Genomic DNA, 14,174 nt, shown 5'->3' with positions numbered 1-14,174 from the left:
CGTAGAACCATGAACCAGGAATTGACTTAAAGCGGAATTAAGTGTTTAAAAGATTGAGTATTTTTTTAATTTGGAATTAAAATTGAAATAAACCAGCCATCTATTAGGAATTACATTTCCATTTGGAATTAAGTGTTTACAAGGTCAGTTTAAAGAGGAATTAGCTCCCATATAAACGTGGTCAATGCCCAGCTATCTGTTCTGTTTGTTTGGATAAATTGGTGTTCATCCAACAGTTTCATCCTTGTGGAAGGTGCAGGTGGATGCATCACCTCACATCTCAGAGAGCGGCCTAAGCAGGCAGATGAAAGCATTGGTTGATTGATGTGAGTGACTTTGGATGTTACCTCTCAGACTTCCTTTCTTTCACGGTTAGTTTAAAATCAAACGACAGAAGAAAACACTCATAATGATTAATGGCTGTAAACCCCTCAGATATTAACGGTTCTGATTGTAGAGTTGGTGTTAGAATGTTGGAGCTGTGATAGCTGATCTTAGAGATCGAGCTCCAAAAACTGTATTTCTTTACTTTTTTTTGCCAGACAAGTTCCATCCCTCCATCCATCTTCTTCTGCTTATCCGTTGCCGGTGTCACGGTCTGAGTTCACATCGGTCTGAGATCGGTTATGAGCATGCGCACTACCGGATAATTTAATTTATGCTACTTCCGCTTATCTTTTTTCTACTTCCGCCGTGCTGAGATAAAGAATAAAATTTCAAAGCTAAGGTTGAAAGCTAATGTTATTTGACGAGTGCTGAATGGCTCCTTTTCTTGAACAAAAATGTACAACTGCTCAATATACGAGGCAGGAGAGGTTCCAACGCCACAAAGAAATGATAGACAAGTTAATCTTCGTCATGGTGAAGGGCACGCCATCACCAGACACCGACAAGAAGGAGCTCAGGAATCTCAGGTACCAAGCCAAGCACCATGTCTGGGATACGAACAGTAAGTCTCCAAAAAAAACCATGTATATAATATACATTGTAGTAAAAAACAGTTAACCTAATGTAACTTTATTTTTTAGTATAACCCAGTACGGGTACATCTCAGTAAGTAGCAGTGACGTACTGAGATTTAGAGAGGAACTCAGTGCGATGTGAACTCAGATCGTGACACTGGCAGCATCCTTAGCAGGGAGGCCCAGACTTCCCTTTCCCTGGCCACTTCTTCCAGCTCTTCCAGGGGGAACCTGACCCAGGGTTTCCACTGGATACGTCTCCGCTGCGCCATGGCACCGATCCGGTATTTCACCGCTGTCCGCTGTCCGGTAATTCACACCGGTTGCGTTTGGAGTGCGCCGCGGTGCGCTTCGGTTGAACGACTGTGACGTCACGAGACAGATCAGTTCTCACGATATTTATATAATTGCATGAGAACGCAGTTAAATGTACAGTATGTGTTATAAACGCAACAATAAACAGATAAACAGGTCAGTGTTCCTAACGAAGGAGTACAAGAAGGTTGGACTCTGGATTTGTCACAGCCACATTTTTTATCAACAGCCAACAGAAAAGAGATAAAACTGCACCAGTAAAACATGAACTAAATCAAAGTTGTTGCAGTTTACAGTGTAGTTACAGTATGAGAGGAATCAATATAGTGGATGTGAATGTTTTTACACATTATGACGTTTTGGTGATGTATTTACTTATATAATCTGAAGTGTTTTATTTTGAAAAGTAACCCGATATTTTATTGCGGAGTACGTGCTTAATTTCCCGTTTAGCTTCATTTGCTCTGTGCTGATTGATGCGTCGTGCTCCGGTGTCCGCCAGAAATAGAAGCCCTGCGTACTGTATATCTGGCGCAGGGCACTGGACTACCGCATCTGGGAAGGAGCTGACACGCACCGCAGTGGACCTGGCGGAAATTACCACATAGACTAAAATGAAAACCTATCAGCTCCGGTGACGCGGCGGTGACGTTCCGCAGCAGAGCCGCATCCAGTGGAAATTGGGGGTGAGGAGTTCCCAGGCCAGCCGAGAGACACAGTCTCTTCAGGGTGTCCTGGGTGTTCCTCAAGGTCTCCTTACATAGGGACATGCCCTGAACGCCTCACTAGGGAGGCGTCAGGGGGGCATCCTAATTTGGTGCCCAAGCCACTTCATCTGGCTTTTCTTAATGCGGAGGAGCAGTGGCTCTACTCCCAGCCACTATACATTGGCATTTTTCACCTTTTTGATATTAACATTTATTATACCAATATTGTTCAGGAAACTTTAAAGATAATATCCGGATTTTCTGATAAATCTATGTTTATGTATAATTTTTTGGAAATGCCTAACTAGTCTTTTACTATGGTCTACTGCTGGTGGTCATTCATATACATTAATGTATAAAAGTCCCGCCTTCGTCCTATAGACCCTATACAAATGGAAACAATCGCCGACTGACCAGCCAATAGACTTCGACTTCCTGTTTTTGAGACTGTCAATCAAAAGTGAACGCGGAACTGTGCGCGGAAACAAGGAAACAGGTAAATATGATTTTGGCTCTTATCTGACCCATAGACTTATATCAATGCTACTTGATGCGAACTTGTTATGTTCCGCGATGCACGTGCAGAAAAGTAGAGGCGTGGCTTCTGGTAGATTGGGAGAGGCAGCGGGAGGAAGTGAGGCTGTTTAGGGCGGGACATCGAGACGTTTCTCAGAAACTCCAGATATCAGCTTTAATGAAAAATAGAAGCCTTATCAAATCAGTATCAGGTGGTACAACTTTCACCTCGTTATCAGTAGGGATATTAGATGATTGGCCGATGTTCCAATATTTGACAATTAATTTGGACAAAAAAACCTAATTACAGTATCGTCTAATGCAGACATAAGACAAAGACATGTTAGTAATCATTGCTTGTGCAAAAAAGAAAAAGAAAAAAATACTGTAAAACACATCATAATTATTCCTGATAACTGTTTTTAAACCAAACAATGAAGATACTTGCAGCCTATCCTAGTTAAACCAGTTACTACCTATGTATCCACTTACATTTTGTATTTGAATGGCAAAAGCAGCATTTTTTGTACATTCTGTCATAGCTACTGTATACATGAGAAGAAAAAAGGAAAAATCGAAATTGGTATATTCAGTGAATAATTAGGAGCCGGGCAGCTCATCATGCGTCTTTCTTTCTCCAAGGAAATCATACTTCTCATGTGCAAACAATGAATATTGTGCATCGTTATACCAATATGTGGTCGGTCCTACAAACCCTGATCAGAACCTTTAATTCAACATGTAGGCGATTTATCAAACCATAATAGGAACATGGTTTCATGACTCAGTGGCTTTCAGGTCCCTGCTGAGCACTTCCTGTCTTGAAATGGCCACCACCCAGTGAGCTCCACCTCCATCCCCTAAAACCCCAGAGCCCACCCCTGGGGCATCTTTTGGCCTCCCAGACTTCCTTGGGCTTACAGTTGGTGATCTCATTTTATACATAACACATATGGGATGCTTCTATTATTCATACCCCACAAAGGGACATATGACATGTCTGACATAATACGCGCCCATGATCCCCATAGGACAGAAGACAAATACATACATAAGCTCTGATAAATTTCCACTGACATACACAGAAAGCATTAGGGCTGGGACCATACCCTTTTGTCCTGATTTGATTTTAATCCCTATTCGATTTAAATTACAATTCCGATTTTACAAGTATTGCGATTCTACAGTGACGATTATCACCTAAGTTGAATCCTAAACTTCTAGAAGTATGTCACAGTTCCAGAAAACAATGCAGATCATATCACATTCAGTCATTCACTGATTTATCATTATTTAAGATTTATTCAGTGGTTTATTATTATTTAGATTGAAATAAATAACAAACAAAAAAACTCCATCAGAAAGGAGGTAAACAACATGTACAAAACAACAAATTTGTACAGAACTTTTTGAAGTTTGTCAACTGAAACTTTTAACGTTCATCAAGCTAGTGCTTGGGAGTGTCTAGGTTTTTGTGTAGGAAGAGGAGCTGGTCAACATGCTGGTAGTTAGGCTGCACTAAAAGAGAAGTCTGGCCTACTTGTTGTTCCATTTGTCTCTAGAAGTAGTATAGGAGGAAGAGCTTTCAGTTATCAGGCCCCACTTCTCTGGAACCATCTACCAACCACAGTTCGGGGGGCAGACACCCTCTCTACCTCTAAGATTAGGCTCAAAACATTCCTCGTTGGTAAAGCTTTTAGTTAGGAACCAGCTCATAGCTCATAGTTAAGATGCAATAGGCATAGACTGCCGGGGGGGTCTGGCATGCTCGGTTGGAGAGAGGTTGGAGAGGGCGTTAACAGAGAGGTCATTTAGGTTAGAGAGGGACCGGAGAGGGTCCCATTCCTCTCTCAAACACTCCCTCTATGTCTGCTTCTTCCCTTGTGTGTTTGCTCCTGTACTCCTTCTGGCTTTTGTCTTGCAGGTCCGTGGGATCCTCAGTGTGGAGTTACAGAGTCTCAACAACTCTGTCTCCACCCTTTCCTCTGCACACACCCAACACAGCATAACGTGGATGGCTGTTCATCATAGGAATGGGATCCACACAAGGTTCCTGCTGCTTAACAGAAGGTTTTCCTTGCCGCCATGATGAATTCATGTTGGGTGTGGGATACATATGTATGTGTATATACGTATATATGTATATGTGTGTATCCATAAAATGAAGAGTCCGTCCTTAAGACTGCTCTACTGTAAAGTGTCTTGAGATACCATTGGTTATGATTTGGCGCTATACAAATAAAAGATTGATTGATTGATTGATTGACAATGTGAAGTGTTAAGATCGCCCTCATTTTTCTGTCTGAGTCACAGTTAAAACCTCTCTCTTTTTGACCCTAATACTAACGACAGAATAACATTTGTTTGAGTGGAAAGCCTGATTATATTAACTTCTTGCATTTCTACATTCAGAAATGATCAGCGCACATTAGTCATCAGTAACATCATCATCGTAAACATATTGTTGAGGTCTGTCAGAGCTTCATTGTAATGAGCTGCAGCAGCTGACGTGTGCACCTCGGGTGCACAGCTGATCAGCCTGCGACGCTGCTCCACCCCTTGCAGGTAAAGGAGTGGATGTCACACGTAAAATATAATTAAATGTAGGACATTTTGTCGAGTCTAAAACTGGAAAATATTAGAAATGCTGATTTGGCGTGCATGTGTAACTTGGAGGAGCTGTGTGTTTGGGTTGGGTCCATTTCATCTGACATTATGCACGTCACCACCTTGACTGGCTTCATTACCTGGATAAGTTTTTTCAACATCCCATCCAGGATCCGTTGGTCTGTGTCTTGCTTGCCCTAGCTTTTTGTCCAGATCGAGATGGACAAGATGAGCAGTTCGCATGTTCATACTTTTGATTTAAATCGCACAGGTGCAGGTTTAATCACGATTGTTGGTTTGGCCGTAAAAAGGCAATCCCACATTGCTGCAAGATTTCCTGAGTTTGCACTCACTTGTTGGTGCATTACCGCCACCCAGTGGTCACCCACGATAATGTAAAAAGTACCATAAAAAAAACATATTGATTCTGGGGAGAAGAATCTATTTTTAAATACTCAGAAAATCGCAATAATTCGTAAAAAAAAAATAAATAAAAAATTTCTCACCTTGAGAAAATATGTTGGAAAGCTGATGGAAAGAGTCAAATCTTTGTTTCCAGCAGAATTTGCTTCTTTGTTGCTGCTGAGCTAAGATTAGGAAATAATGTTTGTATATCTACAGTATTGGTAGACAAACCCATCCTTTTACCATAAAGCCCTGTGATCTCACCTGTAAAAGACTGCATATGACGTTGATGACATGATGTTCATGTGAAATTATTGTGTTGAGAAAGGTGTGTGGGTCTTGGTTACATTACTTAAAAGAAGAGATTCACAACAACCGATATTTTGGCTCGGTTTGTGTTCAGGGTGCAACTTCTGATCTGCTCCAAACTGCCTCTGGTGCAGTTGCATGAGCTCACCACTTGAGGGTTCCGTGACTGTAGTAGAGACTTAGACAAACAGAAATCTGAAGAAGCAGCGCTCAACTATTCGTCAAAGCAGGGGTGGACTGGTCATCCGGTCCGGTACGTTTTTTTTTTTTTTTTTTTTTGAAGAGCGATTGGAGGCATACATGGTAACAGGTGGCCAAATATGGGCCAAATGTGGCAAAAACGTGGCAAGAAAAGAGTGTAAAGTGATTCAAATGGGCCAAAAGTAGTCAATAGTGGGTAAAAAATGGGCAAAGAGGAACCATGCTTTTATTTGACAATACACATTGTGACATTTTAATATCCCGATATATTGTCACATGGTACATCGGCCCACCTTTAAAAAATTTCATCCAACGTCCAAACAACAAAATTATAACAATAACATAAAAAGCATAAAATAAAAAAAAAATACACGGTGGCCTATTGAGTTGCGTCTAATTTATAGTTCCATCCATCAGGCTGAAGCAGAAACCATCAGACCAAACTGCACTTTGGATACATTTCCAGTATAACACGAGCACACACACATGCACACATCTTTGCTTTTACTTTCGATGGCCTGAAAAATGAATTATGGAGGAGTGAATTATGAACCTGTGTCCTTTACACAAAAACAGTGCAAGAAAAAACATGAGAGCCTTCAGTTGGTAGACAAGAGGGAAAGAGGTTGAACGGGAAAAAAAAAGATGGATGAGAAGAGGGTGATGTCGGCCATATAGAAATGAAGGAATACAGATGAGGAGAAGATGACGGAGGAATAGACTGAACTATAAGTGACAACTTCTGACAGTGTTCTTTCTCTCCACAGGAGGTAATCCTGGATAATGGTGCACCAACTCCAAACCCTTCATTTATCCTCCTCCACTTACCTCCTCCAAGACCTCTGATCTCCCTCTGCCTTGTTGTAATTCCATCCATTCCATCACAGGTTCATGATTTCCTCTTAATATATTACAACACATTAGTCACAGCGCTTAAACAAATGTCCTCATCATTTCACAGAAATCGCATTTTGTTTGTGTGTCAAGTATTGTCACTTCCATTGATGGCGAGAGCGGATGATTTCTCCCTGTGGGGGATCCATCTTTCCACTCTGAGAAAAACCTGAACCAAGGAGAACGAAGAAGGGCTGAGAAACAAATTGAGTGTGCTACAAACTAGATTGAAGTGGGAGCGAGAAGGAGGTTAATGTAAGATGAAGGTAAAGAAGTAAACAGGATAATGAAAGTGGAGAAAAAAGAAAAAGAGGAGAAGGCGGGGCACAAGTGTATTCGGAGTGTGTGTGAGGATCATGATGGTGATGATGATGATGATGATGGTAAGAGCAGCAGGTAATTCTTGTCTCCCATTGTCTCCCAGCTTCAAACCAATTTTTTTCATCAGCATCATAATGAAAGCGAATTAACAAGGGAAGCAAACGGCTCCAGTGTTAGAGGGGAAAAGAATGATGAAGAAAGGAGGAGAAGAAAAAAAAAAAGAAATGAAATAAAAGGAGCGTGAAATAGATGAGTGAGAGGACATTTTTTCTGGTGGTGAACCAATGATGCATACTTGCATACTCCACAAATCATTTTCTCTGTACTTTGCCTAAAGCCAGGTGTTAAATAATTACAATTCCCTTTAGTCGGTTTCATCCAATCATGCTATCATAACCAAATAAACTACACAGAGGGGTTTGAGGAAATACACACTGGGTTTTAGAAACACAGCCAAGAGTCCAAGGTGTTTCTCCAAGCTCCAAAATACACAATTACAAAACTATTGAGATTTTTTTCTCAACAAAAAAAAAAAAAAAAAAAAATTCTGAGATGTGTTCTTGAGGCCACACCTCAACACTCACAATTTGTGGAGTTCACACCAGATTAGCTAATGGATATTTGGCAGCAAACAAGAGATTTAGGGGCGGATTCACTAAGATCTGAATTAAAGAGTGGTAAACCAGTTCCCTCACCTGCTGCGAGGAATTCACTAAGATTGCAGCAATGATTAGCTCACGTGCAGAAGTGGTGCAGACCTCCCATATTTAAATGAGCGTTTTGCTGATTCAATGTGGAGACGTGAGTGCACAGAAGCACACAATGACATGTGAGCAAGTTAAATTGGAGGCAGATGGACTTCTCTGTCTGCTGCACAATTTACATTTTAATAATGTAGAAAACTAAAGAAACAAATAATAAATAAATAGTTTTTTTTAAACAACTTTAAAACCTAATGATATTTTCCCCCCTAATTTAATGTGGCTGCTCTGTCATGTCCTGAAACTTTGCTCTGATCAGTCCATAAAAACAGGCAGATTTGGACAAAAACCGTCCTATTGATCTGATAATAAATCAAAGATCATTTACCTGAAAATAAGAGATAAAATGTTGAAATATCAGTTCAAATGTTTGTTTTCATCTCCACTGTAAACACAATCCTATTGATATTTGTGGAAAAGTTTCATGCATTGGATTGTGGGATGTGGAGTCCGGTAGATGGATGGAAAAAAGTGTTTTTACTTCATTCTTAACGTGATTTCTTGTGTTTCTTGGCCTGACAAGGAGGACATTGATTCATATGACACAAATTTGTTCTAGTTTTTTTTTTTTCCGATATTCTCCGCGAGACATACCCCAAAATAAACATTGTTTTGCCACAACTTTCAGTCCGTGAAAACACTAGAAATGTGTTAGGAAGTCACTGGCAGTGAGTTTGGGGGCAAATACAATAATTCACAGTAAGAATGAAGTAAAAACACTTCTAAGCATCCGTCTACGGGACTCCACATCCCACAATACAATGCGCAAAACCTTCCGTAATGTGTTTACAGTGGAGATTAAAACAAACATTCCAACCTTTTACATCTTTTTTTTTGGACAAATGATCTTCGATTTATTGATCTATGAGACCTACACTGTCTTTATCGGATAAAATAGTTTTGTTTCCAGCAGCTTGAATAAAAAAAAAATAAAAAATCTCTAAATTGTACATTTTAATGTCTGCAACGTTAAATACATAAGCTTATCTCCTCTTTTCTGCCTTTTGAAACTAGAGTAACTTCTTACGCTGATGACATGCTTACTCCTAATCCTCAGAGAGCCGTTGTCACTGACAGTATAACAACTTATCCTTATCCTTCTATATGCCCACATACTGCCTCAGCAGAAAACCCCTTTAACAAGGTTCATATGCATGAGGTCTACATTTATGCAAAGTATTATAGAACAGCTGACTGTGAAGCTGCTGAACCAGCTCAAGAAGTCCAATCCATCTGCCAGCACTCCATGCACTTTAGTCAAAAGTCATCAGCCTTTGTGAATCACATGTGACAACTAATATTCAGTATTATCACATTCACTACTGAAGAGTCAAACAGGGTGTTTAAGTTTGCAGAAGTTTAATGGTAGTTAGTAGGTTTGATTAATAACATAATTTCTAAAGTTCTAGTTCAATTGGTTCAGTACAATGCTATAATGTTACAATGTTAGTAGGGTGGTCCCAAACTTTTTTCTGCTGTGCCCCCCACCCCACCCATCGCAACAAAATTTCTCATGAATCACGTTGTAGAACAGGAATAAAGCTCTTTATCAATAAAGTGCAAACAACTTTTTGGTAACACTTTAGTTGAATGGCTATACAAAGGCTCATTCGCTAAATTGTGACACCTTTGGAGCTATGTTGGCATTTTTTGGGTTTGGGGTTAGGGTAACCAATGACACTTAATGACAGCCTTCATGGCACCTTATTCATGCTAATGACAGGTGTCAGGTCATAATAATGACAGCGTAATGTCAGCCTTCATGTATACCCCATCAAATAAAGTTTTTTCTAATTTTCATGCTCAAGATTCGGTAAGGCCCAAGTGCCCCTACCCTGTCATGATGCCACAGGTGCATTCCCTAGTTTGGGAACCACTGTGTTATAAAGCACAACACCCCAAAGAAATCTCAAAAATAAAGTGAATAACATCACTGTTCTATAATTGATGTTGCTCTGTAATCATCTGAAATGGTTTTCTAGGAATAAATACTTTTGGGAAATCTTAATGAATATTAATTTGTAAATAACTGTCAGTACTGTAATTCTTTAGCAATAATTCTTTTAAAATCACTCTAGTACCATGAAAACCACAGAAAGCCATCTATATTAGGCTCCCTCTAAATACAGTAAATACTACAGGTGAGATTTTTGATCATGTTGTTGATGTAATGTGTTTGTTGATGATTTTACTGATGATTCTAAATAATGTTCTTAATGATTTTAAGCTGTTGAATGTTTTCTGTTGCACTTTTTGATCATGTAAAGCACATTGAGTTGCCCTGTGTATGAAATGCGCTATACAAATAAATTTGCCTAGACCTTGCCTTACGGGAGAGAAATTAAGAAAACATTTGTGTCTCTCTTTCTCACCCAAACATGCATACAAACACACACACACACGGTAAATTTACCAGCTCACTTCTGTGACGAATCAGGTCTGTTTAAGGAGCACACCATCTTATTGCCTACTATGACAATTCAGTCACTGATAAAAATGAAATGCAGCGAGAGAGAGAGAGAGAGAGAGAGAGAGAGAGAGAGAGAGAGAGAGAGAGATTGCGTCTGAGTAGGAGATCAAGTGATAACGACAGAATGTTATTTTTTTCCGCAGGCTTTTTGTCTAAGCAATTGTGTGTGTTGGTGTATGAGATTGTGGGAAGGTGGCGGAGAAAGACAAAGAGGTATAGCAACATCGCATCACAAGGTTGAAGTGGAAAAATTTCACTTCGCCGAGTGAAAAACTGTGAAATTAAAAGGCGCTGGTAAAAACAAGATCACACATCAGTTCATCAGAAAGAGCGCTTTAACCACACAGGATCAGCCCTCAGTCTTCATTATAACAGCGTGCATGAATTCATTACAGCACGCCTTGGTTCATTAGTGTATATTGTTCATAATTCCTACGAGAGCCCGTATAGCCACTGTACTCCCACTCATCCAATCAATACAAACACAAAGTCACCATTAAAACAGGATCACTCAAAGCGTAAGAGCTGCATTGTAGGCTGGTAATGAGCTAACAATAAAAACACAGCTTGGCAGGATTATTACTAATCTGTAGTTATGATACAGTACGTATCTTTCTCTGATGTGAATGTATGTGACAGGCACATCAGTCTATGTTTTTTTTTTTTTTTTGTTTAATGCTTAGCATTTATACAGGAAGATAAAAGCTGATTTGCAATGTCGTTTCGTACATAATCAACAGCAGGGTGTACAGTACAATATGCAAATTGCTGATGAATGACGTTTTTATATGTAGTGAATTAAATAGATCTGTATGTGTCATAGGTTCATAAGGTTTTCTAAATTAAACATAATGGTTTAATACTGTCTTTAGTGTGTAGTAAAAACTTGATTCTAATTCAAACCCAAATTATTCAGGCCTGTCAAATGTGTTTGAAGTCTCACCCACTGCAAAGTAGTGCCTGCCCCTTAGATCAGTAGGAGTGATCCACCTTTTTAGCTCAAGAGCTACTTGTTTTTTAAAAAAATGACTTCTGAGCCTGAACTCCCATAGAACGGGCAAGAAGTACTCAAAGTTAATGCACCTTAAAATGTAAGCCTACTAAGAACAAAAAGCTCCTTTTAACTGTTAACATCTCTTAAACTTAATGAAAACAATATTTCTAAAAATCAAAATAAGTTCAAGTCTCTATCATTTCGAATATTAGTGATCCAAAGAACATCCTGCCCTCAATGATTTTGCCCGCACACTATCTTGCCCTGGTTGTGAATTCTTCCTCTATTGTTACTTCAATAAAATGCATGGGCAGGGTTTGGCCTACAGGCTGTAGCCAACCAATGATCCATCCCTGGAGCCTCATTTATAAATGCTGCATATGAACAGAAGAAAGCATACGCTACTTATAAGCAATGTTTGGGCTTAATAAAAAACCTGAAGTGAGTGCGATTCCTGAAGAAAATGCAAGTGAGGATGCATGTGCTGGCATTAGCATAGCATTAACATAACATTAGCATTAACTGAGCATTAGCATAATATTATCATAGAACTAGCTAGCTTTATCATTGGCCGAGCGTTAGGGCTGGGCGGGATGACCAAAAATATATACTGTATCGTGGTATTTTTAAATATTCTAACGGTTTCACGGTATATGATGGTATTTTTTTTAATGCATAATCAGGTGTTCACAGCATTTTCTACTGGTTGAGAGAGGAATTATTGCAGTAGATTGACTTAGGATGGTTTATATTACTGTCATGATGAGTGAATATTGTAGAATAATTCCACACTAGTAGTAATACACGTTTGCACCAGCAGCCCAATGGCTCTTTGCCGTTCTAGCTTAGCTTTAGTATTAGCTTGATTTCTAGCTTTAAATGCTTCATACTCAGTGGTGTGGTGGTTTCTTATGGTGAATAAGGTAGTGTTTTGTTTGCAGCTCCACCAGGACTTATTTCCGCGTTATAGGAATTACAAATTGCGATCCTTTGCTCTTTTTTTGTGTATTACTGCCGAACTGCTGACATGCTAAGCTAACCGTGCCTCTGTGTATGTGAGTGTTGCTGCACGGGCACATGCAGCTTCAGAGCTTTCAATTATGTCTTTCTTATCCATTTACACGTATGATTTACAACACAACTAACACCTCAGAGCTACTCTTTGCCTTCCTATTTAGATGGGCAACCCTGAAAATGGTCCGGTCTGAAACGCGGCGCAGCATAGCGTTCTGAAAGTCGTGTAATCAAATACACCGGTACGGTGGTATATTAAAAATTCATATAACGAAAATATATTGGGTAATAGGTATGAACCGGTATACCGCGCAGCCCTACCTAGCGCTAGCATTAACCTAGCATTAGCATAGCAATAACATTAGACTAGCATTAGCACTAACTTAGCATTAGCCTAGCAATAGCATTAACCAAGATTCTCTTGTGATTTGGCGATACCCCCTGATATGGATCAGCAAACATTGATGGTGAAGGTACTTCCCTTCACTATCTATAACAAAATATCAACAGCAGAGCTATTTTACTGTTTAGTCTACATTCTGAAAGCTAAGAGGGTTATTGTTTTGTTTCATTATTTCAGTTAAAAACATGGGGAATAATGTCAGACTCAAAAAACCTAAATGTGTTATTATATCTGCTTCATATAAGTGTTTTAATATGGCATATAAGATGAAGAACAAAACTATATTGATATGAGGTGTTGCCTTGCAATAGCTGTTGGGATAAAGTAACGGAGAAAGGACAAAGTGACCTTCTAGTTTGTTTTTTGGCTACAAATCTACCTGGTTATGAATTGTTATTTGTGTATATTACATATGGGTAATATGAGACAAAAAACAAACCTTTTCCTTCCGCTCTCACACTTCTATGAACAAACTTTTTACCTTTTGTCCTTATCTGGCCTGGGTGTGGACTAACAAAACTTGGCAGGAAATGTATTTCCCTTGAACATTAAGTGGAAATAAGTTGAGATATATGGATATTGCTTAAAAAGCTGAACACAGCAGTAATAAACTTTTGGCAGGATAAGGACATTGAATGTTAGCATTGAGAGATTATTGTTGCCCCAATATGTTAGCTTTGCTAGCTGAATGTGAGGAAGCAGCTAGGTATTAACTCAGTGGTTACCAAACTTTTTCTGTTGCACCCCCTTTGAAAAATGTAACATTTTCAGCCCTTACCCCCTACCCCCCTCCTGCCCCCATCGCAACAACATTTCAACAAAATAGGCAAAAAACGGTAAAGAATGAGACTATTCTTCTACCTAGAGAGAGCCATACCAGCCTGTCATTGCCCAATCCCGTTAGATCTTGGAAGCTAAGCAGGTCTGGGCCTGGTTAGTAGTTGGATGGGAGACCACTGAGAATTCCAGGTATCTGTCATTGTGTCCTTGGGCAAGGCACTTCACCTACATTGCCTCGTATGAACGTAGTGTGTGAGTGAGTGTTGGTGGTGGTCGGAGGGTCCGATGGCGCACTATGGCAGCCTCGCTTCCGTCAGTCTGCCCCAGGGCAGCTGTGGCTACAACAGTAGTTTGCCACCACTAAGTGTGGAGTGAAAGTTCTTTGAGTGCAAAGGCAAAAAATGTAATGCTCAATGTCGGTAATGACGTCACAGTTTGGTGACTGTACTAATTAATACTGAAAATTATTTGTTTTACAACTATTCATCCATCCATCCATCCACTTCGCGAGGGTC

At 39.7% G+C, this 14,174-nt stretch overlaps 1 pseudogene; it reads left to right on the top strand.

Annotated features, from left to right (window-relative positions):
• The first annotated feature begins 13,742 nt into the window (after positions 1-13,742).
• Positions 13,743-13,861, top strand: LOC114472734 (uncharacterized; annotated as a pseudogene).
• Positions 13,862-14,174: the final 313 nt, after the last annotated feature.

Source organism: Gouania willdenowi, chromosome 11 (genome assembly GCF_900634775.1).
Source record: "Gouania willdenowi chromosome 11, fGouWil2.1, whole genome shotgun sequence".
NCBI lineage: Eukaryota > Metazoa > Chordata > Actinopteri > Blenniiformes > Gobiesocidae > Gouania > Gouania willdenowi.
The sequence above is the reverse complement of the archived record's forward strand: the minus strand, read 5'-3'. Positions and strand labels throughout refer to the sequence as shown.